The sequence below is a fragment of the Schistocerca nitens genome, chromosome 5 (genome assembly GCF_023898315.1).
Source record: "Schistocerca nitens isolate TAMUIC-IGC-003100 chromosome 5, iqSchNite1.1, whole genome shotgun sequence".
NCBI classification, from domain to species: domain Eukaryota; kingdom Metazoa; phylum Arthropoda; class Insecta; order Orthoptera; family Acrididae; genus Schistocerca; species Schistocerca nitens.
Window position 1 is genome coordinate 315,427,820 of NC_064618.1, and position 18,760 is coordinate 315,446,579.

At 37.6% G+C, this 18,760-nt stretch overlaps 1 long non-coding RNA gene across 1 annotated transcript in view; it reads right to left on the minus strand.

The window, feature by feature from the left end:
* Positions 1 to 516: 516 nt before the first annotated feature.
* Positions 517 to 18,760, minus strand: part of LOC126260021 (uncharacterized) — a 31,461-nt gene continuing 13,217 nt past the window's right edge. The window contains exons 2-3 of the long non-coding RNA XR_007546593.1: positions 5,064 to 5,211; positions 517 to 645 (exon numbers count right to left, since the gene is read on the minus strand). This is a non-coding gene — a long non-coding RNA (uncharacterized LOC126260021). The remainder of the gene's footprint in view (positions 646 to 5,063; positions 5,212 to 18,760) is intronic.

The window sequence follows — 18,760 nt, forward strand, 5'->3', positions numbered from 1 at the left end:
TAAATAATCTGATATAAAAACATTAACAAACAGCTTTTGGAAACAAAGATAAGCAAAATATCTATTTAAACAAAAACACAATATTGATTAATAGCAAATACTGGATATTATAAAGGAATTAAAATCAAAATTTTCTTCTGACGTAGACAATGTTCCTCATTATATATTGAAAATGTACTGACTAAGCTCTGAACACATCTTTTCAACTCCTAATTGTGTAGTGGTAGTTTTTTTTTCAGAAAAATTAAAAATGGTGAAGGAAAAACTAAAAATGGCAAAGGTAAGGCCCCTGTTCAAGAAGGGAGACAAGACAAATGAAAAGAACTACAGAACAGTAACTCTGCTGTATTTTTTTTTTTTTTTTTTAGTATTGGAAAAAGGTGATTTGCAAAAGACTCATTTCATTCACATACAAAAATAATTTTGTATTAAGTACCCAATATGGATTTAGAAAATAGAAGTCAACAGAAATTGTCACTTTTTATTTTTTTAATGGACGCTTAATTGTAACAGACCAGAGAATATGTATTAGCAATATTTATGGACCTCAAAAAAGCCTTTGATGTGATCAACCACAACTTACTGCTTGAGCAATTGGAATATGTAGGAACTAGGTGGTTGGCACTTGAATGGGTGACATTGTACCTGTAAAGCAGAGAGAAGATGGTTAAAGTAACACATCAGGAAGAAAATATCTACACCTATCAATCAAAAGGAAAAGAAATCATGTACAGTGTGCCCCAAGGTTCTGGTTTGGGCCCAGTGTTGTTACTGATGTTAATCAATCACCTTGAGTCATCCAGCAACACCCAAAAATAAATAAAATTTGTGTGTGACACAAATGTGTTGATGAAAGGCAACACTGCTGCTGAACTACAATATGAAATACAAAACTACGTCTCACACATTTGTGAGGTTACAAGGGATACTGTAATAGTATAACTAATTTGCTGGATGTGGTAATGTTTACTGTGGAAGAATAGTGGGGGTGTAGCAAGTACAAGTCAATATATTTATGGAGTCACCTTCTTGATACAGAGAGGAGGCATCATATAACAGTTTCACATTGAATTACTTACTTACATAATTGTCTATGTCTCAGTGAATAACTTGGTACATATGTTAATAATGTAAGGTGTGCTTGTCTTGCTAATCATTGGATTTGCCGGGTATCTGATCACTGAAATAGGAGTACTCCATAAACATAAGAGATCTTCAAAATAGATAAAAACTCAAATTTAAAGCATAGTAGAAGGGATAATATTTTGGAAATTAAAGAACATGTTTTATATAAAAATTAAGTTGTAAGGATATTTGAGAACCTCTGCATAATAAGTTATTGTCTTTTATTGTGAAGGTACTGTTCAGTTTTCGATCAATGTAGAGCAAACTGAGTATTTCGTATGCCACACCTTTCAGGCAAAGAAGTGATTAAACAAAAGAAGAGGAGTGAAACTGCCAAATAGTGGAGTGCCCTTAAATATGTAAATAATCTGATGATTGTCTACAAAATAATATAAGGTATTTAGTTTTGCATATTTTAATATTGTAACATTGTAAATGCATGATCTACATCTACATCTACGTCCATACTCCACAAGCCACCTGACGGTGATGGCCATGTTTAGAAATAATATATCTGACTAATGTAGTGTCACGTGACCAGACACAGGACAGAGGATAGGGGACAAAGGTCGAGGTCTTTTGATCGTGGTCCGTTGGTGCGGTAAGGTCGGTGCGGCTAAGAGCCGCCGACATAGTATCACATGGCCATCAGTTTGTTTTGTGGATGTGATTTAGTAAAATAAAAAGGTTTTCATTCTAAACTGTTGTCGGTGTAAATCATTTGTGAATGATTGTGATTTAGACAAATAGTTGAATTCATTCATTGCTGTACTTAGGCTGGCTATTTACTCAATATAGGGCACGAATGCAATTGTGCACAACCGAACCCCTTTTGTAGACGAGTCATGATAAAAGATTGTGTACAAGCCTGAGTGAAGTTGCACATTGCAGAATGGTTCACCAGTAGCAATACTGTTGTTGAAACAGAGAGAACTGTTACAATGCATCTTCATGCCATTAAAATATACCTTCATACCACACAGGACAAACATCTATTAACATTAAAGAATTCTTTGAGATGCCTGAGGAATATATTAGCATTTAAAAGCTGTCTGTAGTTAAACATATTATTGTTTGCTGTGGTTTATCATGTGTAATTACATAGTGTATACAAGAAACAATACAATACTATATTACATTATATTATATTATAGTATAGCTTATTGCATGAACTTTTAGGATCTATCCTGATGTGATTTGGTACACTACCATGCTTGAAATGTATTCTGTAATGTACTGAGACTTGTTTATTATATTATTCTGTATGCACTAGTACATCCTTTATGACGAACCCAATGTCATTGTAAAACGATCTGTGATGAATAAAATTCTAAATTCTTAGTTCTTAACCCCTATTTAAATCTATTGCACGAATAATAAGCAATCGTGAACTGAACAAAATTTCTAGAAATGTGGATTCTGGAAAACATGAAGTGGGACACACACATCTATTACTTCAGGGAAAAGCTAAGCACAAATGCTATGGCATAAAAATAATTGGTAAGTGTACAACAAAAGAAACATTTAAAAATGTATGTTTTGCCGCAGTCACTGCTGTGATATGGGATAATTTTATGTTTTTGGGGTGGGGACTCAGCGATAAGCAAAAGCTGCTCCATGGAACAAAATAGGATCATAAAGGCAATTGAAATTACTGCACCCAAAAACTCTTGGAATCCCCTTTTTGAAGCACTCCTGATACTATCAGTGGCATGCCTGTGCTTTCTTGAGTTATTCACTTATGTACAGAAAATTTCAGAGGCTAAAAACAACTTAGTATGTACAAATCAAACAATCCACACACAAGACACCTGGCAAAAATTGGACGTTCACAGTCAGTAAGCAAACACAGCTCTCAGACGAAATGGACCACTTAACAGCTAAGTTCCACACCACATCAAGATAATAAAAAAAATACAAATTTCAGAGTGACTCTAAAAACACATCTGTAAGATAGGTGCTATTACACTCTTAAATGAATATTTGTTGGCATAAATTTAAATTATTTCCTTCTTTGTGTTATGTACGTAAAATTGCTTTTGTTATCTATTGTACTATATACAGTGTGGTCAGATAATGTCTGAAACGCTTGTAGGGATGTTGCAGGGCAGGTTGTACTTAGACATAAATGTTAAGAAAAAAGTCTGATATGTTGCACCATTTCAGAGTTATTTAGCATTGAAGTTAGCCAATCAGGTCATCGAGCATGCAAATTCAAGTTTCAGTTAATCAAAAAAAGCACTCGTTGGGCAACACCGCCCCTCGCAGGCTGCTTGAATGTGACCACACAATGCCCCAATTGGCTGATTTCAGTGCTAAATAACTCAGAAATGATGCAGCATATTGAATTTTTTTAAAACATTTATGTCTCAGTATAAGCTGCCCTGCAACATCCCTACAAGCATTTCAGACATTCTCTGACAATTCCGTATTGGATTGTATTATTATTTTAAGGTATTATTGCAATGGTTTGCTTTAGGGCTGTTCCATGAGAACATGAACATAAATAATAAAAATTTAAAAAAAAAAACTTATTATTATAAATCTGACTACCAGTTCTATTAGCTGAAACATCATTATTTTTTTTTTTTTTATTTGAAGCTTCTTTCTTATGGTAAAAACTGCTGGAACTGAACAAATATCATTATAACTTATCTAAAATTTCAGCTTCTAGTTACTGTTGAAGTCTAATTTCTTAAAGCAATGCAACAAAGCTTTGTAAATGCAAAAATTAACAAAATCTCTGAAAGACTATACAAATATCCTAAGCCAGTCCATTGCAATATTATTAAACTTAATTAATTAGTACAGTCTCCAGGCTGATTCATTTTTTGTTGCTGTCTCCTATCATTCCATTACTGAAAAAGCCTAAAAGTTGTTATTGAGTATCAATGCAATTTCATGGAAGGTTGAAAACAGGAATGCAAATATGGATTTGTGAGACAACTAGAAGCGTCATGGCAGGAAAAAGGAGTACTCATTTTAACTATATTTTATAATGGTAACAGAATGAAATACATGCAGTAAAGGTATGATATAAATGTAGTAATGTCATTATATTAATTTTATAATGGAATGACATTTATTTTACAATGGAATGACTGACATTTCTTGACTCTTCAGATGTTGCACATCAAATACAGAATGTTATATGTTGGCTATACTGCACTTTCAGGCAGTTGTATTTTGGGTATGCTGTTAGTGAAAAGGAAGGAATGTGTAAGAATAGGAGGGAAGTGCTGTAAACCAAGGACATAATTTTCAGGGAGAAAAAACACATATATGCAGTCTGTCTGAAGAGTAACTGCTGAAAAGTGAGCTAATTATCCTCTTTAGAAAACAGTTACAATGAAATGAGTAAATGGATGCATACTAAATGTAGAATGTGATTAGTTATTTTGAAGAATAGTCTTTCTTCTTCCATAATCTAGTGAATCACTGCACATACAAATTATAAACAAACTCAATATAGCCTTAAAAATTTACTAACTTCCTTGTTACTATAACAGAATGTTGGCTAGCTTTGAAGGTCACCATGAATTAGCCCTTAATGGTAAAGACATTTTTATCTATTGCGTTGTTAGAAGTCAAATATAGTGATGGTGCAGCCAGGCAATTTAAACAGCATTTCCTCTTTGCCTTCTTGGTATTTTTCGGGGAATATTGTGGAATAAACAGTTATGGCTGTCACATCACTTGGTCAAGGTGTCGTTGACAGGATTAGTGAAACGGTAAAGTGTTGATAATGGAATATCTGCAAAGCTGGGAAAAACACACTATCTGACACTGAAAAATTGCAAGTGAAAGATGTTGCACCATACACAGTTTTTTAATCTCTCTGCCATGCAAAATGCAGAGAATAAGAAGGAATATTGTCAACTGAGGATGGGAATAGTTCTAGTAGAGCAGAACAAAATCATCCATGTTGTTACACCTACGGTATTTCTCCTTTTATGGTTGAATACCAATATTACTCATTAGGGAATTAAACACAATTTCAAAAAGCAAGCTTCATCCAAATCAAATTCACATGATCTGATAATCCAGCTGTCTTTCTTCAAGGGGATTATGCTCTGGTTGCCTATGCTGTAAAAAAATATCAAGATTTTTGTGGTGATTTATGTTGAAATTATAAATATATAATTATAAATAAAAAATATAAAATATAAAAAATATAAATAATATTATATAATTATAAATATATAAAACAATAAAATTTAATTTGTTAGAAATAATTATGCAAACAGAAAGACATTTCAAAGGAAGATAAATGTTGCGTGGAAAAGACCAAACTGTAGAGAAAATGGCTGCACCAGCAATTCAGATCAGAGGAATAGTATCATTTTTAGCACACAGCAGCAAATGCAGTTTCCAAGTGAGAGCACCATTCTGTTATTATAAAGTGTGATTACACTGCCAGAGATTTTTTTAATTTCATTATTAAACTATTTGGTTAATGCCTGTATCTTCCATAACTTCTTGTTTCCCATTTATTCATCTCCATGATGGAATTTTTGTGGATTTTTATAGAAAATAACTGAGTTGAATTATTGTTGTGTTATAAATGAGAAAAATATGCATGTCTGAAGTATGTTATTCTTTTACCAGCAAGATTTTTGTGAACAAGTTTCATTATATGAACGAAATAAAAACTGTTACAATAAGAAAATTATATTTTTTTGCCTATGTGGAAAAACAGAAAAAACATTTGTCCTTTATAAAGATTTTTGGTAACTTTATTCCTTAAAGTGCAAAAAAAAAAGAAAAAAATATTGTATTACATGCTTAAAATTATTTATGGTACTGAACCAGTTTACTGTAATGCATCAGGTATTTAAGATTGTGTATTAATATAATAGAGGGAAACATTCCACATGGGAAAAATATATCTAAAAACAAAGATGATGTGACTTACCAAACGAAAGCACTGGCAGGTCGATAGACACACAAACATACACACAAAATTCAAGCTTTCACAACAAACTGTTGCCTCATCAGGAAAGAGGGAAGGAGAGGGAAAGACGAAAGGATGTGGGTTTTAAGGGAGAGGATAAGGAGTCATTCCAATCCCGGGAGCGGAAAGACTTACCTTAGGGGGAAAAAAGGACGGGTATACACTCGCACACACACACACACATATCCATTCACACATATACAGACACAAGAAATATGTCTGCTTGTGTCTGTATATGTGTGGATGGATATGTGTGTGTGTGTGTGCGAGTGTATACCCGTCCTTTTTTCCCCCTAAGGTAAGTCTTTCCGCTCCCGGGATTGGAATGACTCCTTACCTTCTCCCTTAAAACCCACATCCTTTCGTCTTTCCCTCTCCTTCCCTCTTTCCTGATGAGGCAACAGTTTGTTGCGAAAGCTTGAATTTTGTGTGTATGTTTGTGTTTGTTTGTGTGTCTATCGACCTGCCAGTGCTTTCGTTTGGTAAGTCACATCATCTTTGTTTTTAGATATAGATTGTGTATTAACATACACAAAACGACCTGTGTGCTATATCAAAGATTTCACTGAATGAAAACAGAAGAAAGATGGATGTGCTGTCAGGCAGCATCGTGGACTGCTGCCCCCATAAAGGAATCTACTAAGAACTAAGGCAAAAAATGCAACATGTTCTTCTAAGAATACAAAATTACATTGAAATTGGTTGCTTGAAATTTTGAGAATATGTCATGACTACTTGAAACTAATTGTGAATAGATACAAATTTCTTGTAGACCCCTGCCAAGTTAGTTGGTGCAGTAGTTATAATACTCAACTCACATTCAGTAGGAAGACAGTCAAAATCCTCACCTGGCCATTCAGAAGTAGGTTTTCCACAGTTACTCAAATTTATTTAAGATAAATGTCAGGATGGATCCTTTGAAAAAAAGATACAGTCTATTTCCTTCCCTGACCTTGTTCTTTTGAGCTTGAGCTCACAAAATGGATGTACACAGCAGCAATGGGGGAACATGCACACCTTAAAAAACAGTTTCCCAAATTTGTTTAAGATGAACATCAGGGTGCACCATTTGAAAAAAAAGATACAGTCTATTTCCTTCCCTAACCTTGTTCTTTTGACCTTGAGCTCACAAAATGGGTGTACACAGCAGCACTGGGGGAACATGCACACCTTAAAAAACAGTGCTCTTCACGAACAGAACACACACCTGGCCCCACCACACATGTAGAATGTATATATTTATGTAGTACTGGGAAGTCCTAGGTAGAACACAAAACTATGAAAGGCATAGAGGTAACTATTTGCTGTACAGTTAAGGCATTGAGTGGTCAACAACCCAGGGGCAGTACCAGGACACTGTCACTTGTGTGTGTGTGTGTGTGTGTGTGTGTGTGTGTGTGTGTGTGTGTGTGTGTGTGTTTGCGTGTGTGTGTGTGTGTGTGTGAAAGAGAGAGAGAGGGGGGGGGGGGGGGTTGTGAGTTGTTACTTCACTAGTAAGGCTTGTTTTGTGTTTTTCTTCTCTATTGCTTATCTTCAAACGAAGCTCACATATCTTTGCCACTATGAAACCACAGCATTGAGTCCATAGTTGACTATTCACTACTTTATATGAATGTGATTTATTTGAGTGCATCAGAGTAGCTATGTCACTGTTCAACTGACCACTAAAAATTCCAGTCATTTTCATTAATGAAGAATATGCAGATATGGTGTTCCTTTACAGCATCTGTGATGAAAGTGCTCCTGTTGCTGCTGAAGAATACTGTTCAGGCATGTTGAGTCCCACACCATCACATTTTTGCGAATGGTCTTACATATCGCATGAAATCAGAAAGCTGCACAGTATACATTTACCATCTGAATAAGCAGCCCAACAAAATCTGTAAAACAGCAATATATTTCTGTCATAACTCAGCATAGACCTACAAATGGCCTGTGATGACTTCATGTGCATCTTTATGTTCCATGAAGATGTTTAACCCAATGTTTGCTGACATAGTTACATTTAGAGGGGACAGAATCGGTAACACACATATTAACAATCCAAAGTCATAGCACAACAAACATGGAATGCAAGAAACTAATTTCTATCTTAATTATGTGTGGAGCAGCATGTTTGTGCATGTGGAACAGCATGACTGGTGATACATTCATAGGCATTGTTACTGGCAAAATACAATCACGTCCAGCTTTTCAAGAATAGGTTACTTGAGAGGATGTTCCTCTAACCACTTGGAATGCCCTGTATCTCCAGCTTGAAAGAGATCCTGCACATTTTACCATGTGTGTGGTGTCACATCTCAACTAAATGTCCCTGATCAGTGGACTGCTTGTGGTAGTACCTGTTTCAAAGGTCTCCAGGTGTAATAAAATTAGATTTTTGTTTACTGGACTGAATGAAAACAGAAGAAAGATGGATGTGCTGTCAGGCTGTATCATGGACTGCTGCCCTCATAAAGGAATGTACTAAGAATTAAGGCAAAAAATGCAACATGTTCTCCTAAGAATACAAAAGTACATTGAAATTGGTTGCTCAAAATTTTGAAAATATGTTATGACTACTTGAAACTGATTGTGAATAGATTCAAATTTCTTGTAGACCCCTACAAAGTCAGTTGGTGCAGTAGTTATGGTACTCAACTCACTTTTGGTAGGATGACAGTTAAAATCCTCATCTGGCCATTCAGAACTAGGTTTTCTACGGTTTCTAAAATTTGTTTAAGATGAATTTCAGGGTGGAACAATACAGTCTATTTCCTTCCCTAACCTTGTTCTTTTGAGCCTGAGCTCACAAAATGGATGTATACAGCAGCAATGGGCAAACATGCACAACTTCAAAAACAATGCTCTTCACAAACTGAACTCGCACCTGACCCCACCACACATAACAGCTGTAACACTTTTTCAGTAGTACACTTTTTTCCTTTCAATATTTCTTGTTCATTGATTTAGCATTAATTCTTGTGCATGTTGCATTCACATTGTAGACTATGTATTTGTGATTCCCCTTCGAATCAAGTACTCAGTGAGGTGGCTACAGAAGTCTCAATATAAATGATTTGCATTCGGGAGTACTGGGATACTAAAGTGAACACTGGGAACAATCCTTGGATTAAGCCATGGCCAACTTTATGCCCTATCCTCACCTATTCCTATCCTACTTTGCTAATGTTCTACATATGTATATATTGTTTCTGTAATGTATCTGACATGTCCAAAACTTTTGTATGGATAAATAAATAAAATAAGAGTAAGCGTGTGTGTGTGTGTGTGTGTGTGTGTGTGTTTTTTTCACACATTCGTACACAATATTTGTACTGCTACCCACAATTTGGAAAGATTTTTTTGGATGAATGGATGAATACACTACTGGCCATTAAAATTGCTACACCAAGAGGAAATGCAGATGATAAACGGGTATTCATTGAACAAATATATTATACTAGAACTGACATGTGATTACATTTTCACGCAATTTGGGTGCATAGATCCTGAGAAATCAGTACCCGGAACAACCACCTCTGGCCATAATAAAGGGTCGTGATATGCCTGATCATTGAGTCAAACAGAGCTTGTATGGCATGTTCAGGTACAGCTACCAATGCAGCTTCAACACGATACCACAGTTCATCAAGAGTAATGACTGGCGATTTGTGAGGAGCCAGTTGGACGGCCACCATTGACCAGACATTTTCAGTTGGTGAGAGATCTGGAGAATGAGCTGGCCAGGGCAGCAGTTAAACATTTTCTGTATCCAGAAAGACTCGTACAGGACCTGCAACATGCGGTCATTCATTATCCTGCTGAAATGTGGGGTTTCACAGGGATCGAATGAAGGGTAGAGCCACAGGTCATAACACATCTGAAATGTAACATCCACTGTGCAAAGTGCCGTCAATGTGAACAAGAGGTAACCGAGACATGTAACCAATGGCACCCCATACCATCACGCCGGGTGATACGCCATTATGGCGATGACGATACACGCTTCCAATGTGCGCTCACCGCGATGTCGCCAAACACGGATGCGACCATCATGATGCTGTAAACAGAATGCGGATTCTTCCGAAAAAATTTCGTTTTGCCATTCGTGCACCCAGGTTCGTCGTTGAGTACACCATCACAGGCGCTCCTGTCTGTGATGCAGCGTCAAGGGTAACCACAGCCATGGTCTCCAAGCTGCTAGTCCATGCTGTTGCAAACGTCATCGAACTGTTCGTGCAGATTGTTGTTGTCTTGCAAACATCCCCATCTGTTGACTCAGTGATCGAGACGTGGCTGCACGATTCGTTACAGCCATGCGGATAAGATGCCTGTCATCTCGACTGCTAGTGATACGAGGCCGTTGGGATCCAGCGCGGCGCTCCCTATTACTCTCCTGAACCCACCGATTCCATATTCTGCTAACAGTCACTGGATCTAGACCAACGCGAGCAACAATGTCGCAATACGATAAACCGCAATCGTGATAGGCTACAATCCGACCTTTATCAAAGTCGGAAACGTGATGGTACGCATTTCTTCTCCTTACACGAGGCATCACAACAACGTTTCACTGGCAACGCCGGTCAACTGCTGTGTGTGCATGAGAAATCGGTAGGAAACTTTCCTGATGTCAGCACGTTGTAGGTGTCGCCACCGACGCCAACCTTGTGTGAATGCTCTGAAAAGCTGATCATTTGCATATCACAGCATCTTCTTCCTGTCGGTTAAATTTCGCGTCTGTATCACGTCATCTTCATGGTGTAGCGTAAATTAATAACTGAAAAAGCTGATTGTCGTGTGAGAAGGAGAAGTAAACCTTATTCACAACTGAGAGCGCTTGGGCACTGGCCAGTAAAGTGAAACACCTGTGGTGAAACGTGTTCCTATTTGCAGTATGACGGAAAAAAAAAAATACTTGGTTGCATTTCACTTTATAGGTCCTTTTCGACCGTATGAAGTCACCTAGATGTATTAGGGAAACAAATTATGCACTTAAAGACGTATGAAATGACCTAGAATCCCGTTTTAATAATAAATTCATGCAACGCTGTGACTGAATGTTGATTTATTAAATTCCTCTCAAGCATGCAATTAGTAGGCATGGATCAAGTTAGCATAAATATTCGCCAGTCATCAGTGTCCATGTTTTCCTATTCGAATTTTTCACCGTTGAACATTTAAGAAATTTTCTTTCTGTGCCTGGGACAAGTAAGTGCTCTCAAGTTACGTTTGTTTCTAGGTATTACACGTATTACGACCCAGTTCATTTGCAAACTCGGTTTTAAGTGAGCAAAAGCAAAAAAAAATGTCTCCACTCTTTGAAGTAGCGTGGTTACCACACATGTAATTCATATATACACGCAGTTGTGTGCTGTGCTATTGAGCTAACAAGTGATGCAGCGGCCGTGACACACGCTCCTTTTCACGGTTATCACGCTGGCTGTGCACTTTCTTTGATGAAACCGGTCCCAAACCACTTTCTCTTCAGTCGTAAAACTGTTAGGTTTAGTAGGGCGGATTTATTAAATTCTCTTGTGAAATCCGTCGAGAGTGTCATGGACTCGCCTATACGTGAGATATTTTCTGAATCTGTCCTTCGAACTACCGCGCCGAGCGTGTGTACAGTACTTGCTTTCTCAGTGCGCTTAAGCAGAGGTCAACAAGCTTCGAAGGATGTTTCAAGATGACCGTGCGAACATTAACGCTTTACAGCAAGAAGTGTGGCCAACAAACGGTGCCCGCCAAATTTGGGTAGGCGTAGACCACAGCGACGTCAATCGAACATTCAACTGGTATCGTGAAACGAAACCTTCAAGATCTGCGTCGGAGTGGGTGCTCGTCATCAATAATTAACAATACAAGCGGATGATCGCTACCTGCAAATTATGGCTCGCATGTAACCAAGAAGAATACAACAAAACAGCGCGTTTCTTTTTTTTATGGGGAACTGGGAGAAGTGTGTCGGTCCAGGCAGTAGGCAGTCGTTTCCATAGTGTCAATCTGGTCTTCAGGCATGCATGACGAACAGCAGTAGAAACCCATCAGGGGAGGGGGGCGGGAGGCAGATATTCCAAGAGAGCAAGGGAATCTCGGCATAATCACAATTTTTAAAAATGCAGGAAACCCGGAATTAACGGAACACAAGTGTGACTTATTGTGTTATGCCTTCTTCTTCTTTTTTTGCCAGAATTTCAGAATTTACGATAAAAGTACAGTAAAATATGACGTGGTATATCGTTTCGTGATTGCGTAGCTGTTGTGTAGGTGTTTTTCGCTACACTAATAAAGTTAAATCTTCTACTTTGTGAAAAACTTATAAATTACTAGGGCTGCGCTCAAGCTCACACATTCAGATATTTTCGGTAAACGTTTATCTTTCTGAATTCTTTTCCTAGTTAGTAAGAAATAGTACAGCCATGTTTCGATTTTTCATTATCGTCAGAGTTCTTACCGTCGGTACGTTTGTTGTCCTATGCGACTTGACATTTCGCAAAGGTCGTCTTGTTGGCAAATAGTATCTCGTGTCCTGTTTGGCGTTTTTATGAGGAACCAGCATGTTTCTGTCATGATACAGCACTTCACTTCTTGTTGAAAGGAACAGTGAGTAATCCATAACGTAACAATATCATAAACGAAAATAACTCTTATCTCCCTGTTCTGTCACCTTTTCATGGCAGAACCACTGAATTGAATCACAAAAATGGTGATTGTGGGTGAACCATAAAATTTAACATATGTTCCGGCGAAATTTCTTGTGGACATATTTGAGACCTATATTGCGGCATGACTGACACTAGAACGAAGCCGCGGGTAAAAGCTAATTGAATATATAAATAAATAGGAAATGCTTACAGGTTCCACTCTCTTCATGTAGCAGGGTACAGCTGTGCTTCGAACAAACCAACAGACCCAATTTTCGGACACAGCCTGTAATAATAACAATGGCGTGTGACGAGTGCCTCCCGTCGGGTAGATAGGCCGCCTGGTGCAGGTCTTTCGATTTGACGCCACTTCGGCGACTTGCGCGTCTATGGGGATGAAATGACGATGATTAGGACAACACAACACGCAGTCCCTGAGCGGAGAAAATCTCCGACCCAGCCGGGAATCGAACCCGGGCCCTTATGATTGACAGTCCGTCGTGCTGGCCACTTTTTTTTTTTTTTTTTTTAATCTCATTTGGTTCGTTTTCGTTCGTTTCATCTGCTCGGTTCGGACGTCGCAAGACACCCGTTTCAGTTCGTCGTTGATCCATTAACTCAGTTTCTTTATTACAGAGGGCAGCTAACCCTCTGACCGAACACGCTGAATCTGGGATTTATCTCAGGCCGCCTGCATCGTGAGCAATGCCCTTTTTTTCTCATTTTGTTCTATATTGTTCGTTGTATTTGTTCATGGCGCTCGTCCAATGACACCCGTTCAGACCGTTCGTTTATCTGTCCACTCAGTTTTTTATTACAGAGGGTAGCTAAACCATGTGACCGAACACGCTGAGCTACCATGCCGGCACCACTCAGCTACTGCGGGCGGACACAGGCTGTAGAAAAGTTGTTATTACTTTTTCTCGATCATTTATTAAATGAAATGTCATTAAGACTCCCTGCAACTCAGCTACAAAGGATCGGAAATCTACAAAAATAGCTGACGCATAACTTTAATGATAAAGGTATAGAGCATGTTTTGCATATCTCCCTTGTTTTGTAAGTTTGAAGGGAGAGCTACAGACCTGACAAGAATATGGAAAATTCTCCAGTAGCGGTCTATCAAAGAGCAACGGCATTGCCAAATTTTACAGTCTTGTGTCAGTTGTACACATTTCCTGTAGCAACCAACACTACGAAGAGATCTTTCTCAATCATACGCCGTCCTGAAGACGTGTCTTCTCAGCAGGATGGCAGAAGATCGTTTAAATGGACCTGCACTGATGCATATCCCCTTGTGTGGGAAACACAATATGAAACTTTCACTGAATCATATGTAATAATGGCTATGATAAAATTATGACTGTAATAAAATTATAGTTCTAATATGTGTATCATAAGGGATAATGACTTATATATATATATAAGTTCTGGGAAAATTTGGAGAATATAATGGCCAAGATTCCAAAAGATGATACAAAAGTTCTACTCGGCGATTTTAATGCCCAAATTGGTAGAGAGAAAATCCACCAAAAAACCGTAGGCAAATATCCTGCACATAAATTTACCAATAAAAATGGTACAAGGCTCGTCGAACTATGTAAGCAGAATAACCTGAAGATAATGTCAACATCTCTAAGAAAATGTCCAAGAAAACAAAAGACGTGGAGATCTCCTATACAAGAAATTGGCGAGTTTCAAATAGATCATGTGGCGATTTCATACCCAGTACAAAAAGAAATTTACGACGTCCAAGTACGCAGAGGAGCAAACATTGATTCAGACCATTACCTAACTAGAATTAAAATCAAGTTTACAGCACGAAGAAGTCATCAGAAGAAAACAGAAATACAGAAATATGACACCAACAAGATTAAAGAATCTAAAGTAAAAGAAGAATGGGAGAAGGAAAAGGCAAACACATGGGAAGAATTTCATTCTAAAATCACGCGAATAGCTAAGGAAACTATTCCCTTGAAAAAGATATTCAAACACCCTTGGTGGGATTCAGACTGTGAAAATGCATTGGAAAGGAGAAAAAAGGCATTTCAAGAATATAACAGTAAAAAATCACAAGAAAGTCTACATTTATTTAACGAGGTTAGAAAACAGGTTTCAAAATCTATTAGGCAAGCAAAAAGGAAGTACACAAAGGCACAACTGGATGCCATAGAAGAAAATTTCCAAAACTATAATACAAGAGACTTCTACAGAACTTTCGCAGATAAAATACGAGGATATATCCCTCAAAATTTATGTTTCAGAAAACCGGATGGTAAATTAGCCCTAACAAACCAGGAAAACTGTCAAGTATTGGCTCAATATTTTTCTAACCTACTAAATTGCCCAGAACCTAGTTTAAGGTTTCCCAAAGAAATCTGTGCCAACGCTCAACCGGATTCATTACCACCAACACAGGAAGAAATCAAATGTCACATTAAAAACTTAAAAAATAATAGAACATCTGGCGAAGATGGCATTGTTGCAGAGCTATTAAAGAACCTAGGACCAAAGACGTTGCAAGAGCTCACAAAAATAATAACAAAAATATGGGAAACAGAAAAATTACCAGAGGAGTGGAAATGTGCCCTTATTCACCCATTACATAAAAAAGGAGACAGAACAAATGTCAATAACTACAGGGGAATCTCACTTTTACAAGTCACCTACAAAATTCTCTCAACATGCCTGCTGAAAAGAACACAAGAGCAGCTGGAATGCCAAATTGGTGACTATCAAGCAGGCTTCCGCCCCGGTCGCTCATGCATAGAACAAATATTTAATTTAAAGACAATATTAAAACACAAAGCAATTAGAAATGCCCCCATAATTTGTACATTTGTAGATTTTAAGAAAGCCTATGACTCAATTGACCGGCAATCTTTGTTTAACATTTTAGAGGAACTTGGACTTGACTCCAAAACACTAAGGCTTATCAAAGAATCACTGACAGACACTGTATCTAAAGTTAAATTCAGGGGAGAAATCTCTGAACCTTTTCTCATAAAAACTGGAGTACGTCAAGGTGACGGGCTATCTCCACTTTTGTTTAATATAGTCCTGGATAAAGTCATTAAGGAATGGGAAAAAGAATTTAAAAATCAATCCTACTGGAAACCAATCCATCTTGGTAGAACCAAAGACAACGTGGAGATATCTTGTTTAGCATTCGCGGACGACTTGGCCATACTTGCAGATGATGAAGAAATCGCCACTAAACAAATAGAGATCCTTAAGGAATGCGCGGATAAAGTAGGCTTACAAATTTCGTTTCAAAAGACAGAATTTTTCTGTACGAAATTCCATATACACAGTTTGAACACAAAATATGGAAAAATAAATAGAGTAAAACATTTTAAATACCTAGGTGAAATTTTGGAGCCAACCGGAGGAGAGAAAGTTGCACAGAAGATCAGACAACAGAAAATGAAGAGAGCATATGGTATGACACATGAAATATACAATAAAAAATGCATCTCCTCGAACACAAAAATCAGACACTACTGCGCAGTAATTAAGCCAGCAGCACTATATGCTAGTGAAACGCTCACACTCCACACAAAATGTGATTTAGAAAAAATACTAAAAGAAGAACGCAAAATTATGAGAAAGATTTTAGGTCCAAAATTAACAGAAGAAGGATACCGGATACAATCAAGAAGAACCACAGAAACTATATCAAACCTGGCAGCAGACATAAGAAGGCGAAGATTAAAATTTTATGGACATGTCACTAGACTTCCCCCCACACGACTCACCAACAGAATTCTCACTTACATAGAAAAAGTCAAATCAACAACACCTTGGATTAGCCAAGTAAAATTAGATTTACAAAAAGCAAATATTGAACTTAAAGATGTCAAAGATAGAAAAACTTTTAGAAATAAGGTGGAAAAGTGGAATGTATTGTCGGAGAAGGAAGCACTAAAGAGACCAGGAACAAAATGGACAGAAGAAAGAAAAAGAAAACATGGAGAACGAATGAAAGAAGTATGGAAGAAACGACGTCAGAAAGCTTTGCGTGATCCTTCTGGGTCCATTCGCGATAAGTATATATATATATATATATATATATATATATATATATATATATATATATATATATATATGTGTGTGTGTGTGTGTGTGTGTGTCTTAAAATTAGACTCACAGAGCCTAGAAGGACACGTTCACGCTTCTAACCCTTGTGCCCCCCACCCCCGCCCACTCCAAGAAAAAAATACTTTATCTGCCTCTGACCACGGTGCTTCATTAATAAGACTGGCGCTTCAAACAAGTGCTTTTCTTCAGTTCGAGAATATGTTATTGACGAAAGTGTTGTTCTTGTCGTAGTTTTCAGTCGGAAGTCTGTATTGCTACAACTCTCCACGCTAACATGGACAGATAAATTATATGGTAAATTATAATCCTATAGTCGAGACGGCCGAGGGAGATCCCTGACAGCTAGAACTGTTGCCAGATTTCAACAGCGAAGCGCATACGACTGCAGACGAAATCAACATACGTCTATTGAGCAGTGACATTAAAAAAATTTTCAATACCTTTGCTTATTGTTTCATTGAGTAGTCGTAAAGAGTGGAGTGTACGTAAGAAAACATCACGTTGAATTCTTGTTTTTGTTTCTTTTATGTGACTTGGGTCATACGTCTATAGGGCTGTGACATAAACGTTTTCAATACCTTTGCTTCCTGTTTCATTGAGTAGGCGTAAAGAGTGGAGTGTACGTAAGAAAACGTCACGTTGAATTCTTGTTTTTGTTTATTTTATGTGAATGGGTCATACAAGGAAGAGATAAACCCTCTTAAAACAGACGGTTGGCATGTTGTACTCTAGTATTTAACGAAACCGCTTTCATTCAAATGAGAACGACTGCATAAATAATGTTCCTGTGTTTCCCCGATTTAAAAATTGTTTTCTTGTTAAAAAACTGAAAGAAAACTGTAAAATATTTGATAGTGGATGAAAATCACACCGGTATATTCCAACTATAAAGAAGATTGTTTGTATGAGTATTGCTCTAGACAGTGTCCAACGGAACGAAACTCTTTATTCACGTATTGTTCTGAGACTGGCTAGAATTAAAGTTATGGTTATCTCAGTAAGAAATAATACTGGGTATTTTGTGGTAAGAACTGTGTAATGAATGTTAGTAAAATTTTTCTTTAAAGACTACGACAGATAATCTTGATTAGGAAGAGCGAGAATTTCTACGATTTTATCTGTGGAGAAGTAATTTTAGGATCTTTGTAGGCCCTGTTGCTCAAACCCGTAGACATAGTTCGTCGTTCCAATTTGCATTAAACTTAAAGTTATAATTGAAGAGTGCATTTATATTGCTTTTCCTTTTCATTATTGAAGGAAAACATCAATTATGTCTACAAAGCGTATTTCACTACAACAAAATTACTGCTCATATTGTTAAAATTTAACGATTCGAATGCAAACGCGACGTAACATCTTATTTCAGTGTCAACTCGTTGCCACGGATGGAGAAACTTATGGAAGAGAGAACTATAAGACGTGGCAGTCCACAATGAAGACGTAGCCTGTAGTATGGGTCTGCCGGCAGTGGTGACCGTGCGGTTCTAGGCGCTTCAATCCGGAACCACGCGACTGCTACGGTCGCATGTTCTAATCCTGCCTTGGGCATGGATGTGTGATGTCCTTAGGTTAGTTAGGTTTAAGTAGTTCTCATTTCTAGGGAACTGATGACCTCAGATGTTAAGTCGCACAGTGCTCAGTGCGCCAGTGCAGACATTATGGGTAACATAAATATACCTACAACGGGTGACAAAAATATAAAAAACACCAGAACACAATAAATCACAATGCCTAACGCGGTGTAGGAAAACCGTTGGCGTTCAAAAACAGCTTGGAACGGATAAATACTGGTCCTGTATGTTTTTCAAGGGAACCTTGTGCCATTCTTTCAGCAAAATAATGGCAAGTGCAGGTAAAGATCATGAATGTTTGTAGTGATCACGTACACTTCTCGCCAAAGTAGACCACAAAGACTAAATAATACTGAGATCTGGTGACTGTAGTGATCAGGAGG